Source organism: Bison bison, unplaced genomic scaffold (assembly GCF_000754665.1).
Source record: "Bison bison bison isolate TAMUID 2011002044 unplaced genomic scaffold, Bison_UMD1.0 scf7180017862904, whole genome shotgun sequence".
NCBI lineage: Eukaryota > Metazoa > Chordata > Mammalia > Artiodactyla > Bovidae > Bison > Bison bison.
Window position 1 is genome coordinate 4,606 of NW_011493476.1, and position 330 is coordinate 4,935.

The following is a 330-nucleotide window of genomic DNA, read 5'->3' on the forward strand; positions in this document are numbered from 1 at the left end:
TTGCATGTGTCAAATGCAAGCAGATGACACAGTGAGGAGTCCGTAGGCTTTCACAGGAGGGATCCATATAAATAAATGATGTATTAATCCACGTTTCTCGTTTGGAACCTGTTTTCTGAACATCGTAGCGCACTTGAATATGTTGAAGTGTGGGAATGGCTCTTCAGAATAGAGAGGAAAATTTTCTGCAGGGTCAGTTTAGAACGCACGAAGTCAGTCTGCCCATTTAGTTTCTGGTTCTGGAAACCCAAACCCATTTTCCTTTCACAGCCACTCTCATTTTGGTGCAGAAGCAGTCCCACAGAATTTTGGAGTTACTGGGAAAGGAAA

General features: G+C 43.0%; 1 protein-coding gene across 1 annotated transcript in view; it reads left to right on the forward strand.

Annotated features, from left to right (window-relative positions):
- Nucleotides 1–330, forward strand: part of BHLHB9 (basic helix-loop-helix domain containing, class B, 9) — a 6,348-nt gene that overhangs the window by 694 nt on the left and 5,324 nt on the right. The window lies entirely within an intron of this gene.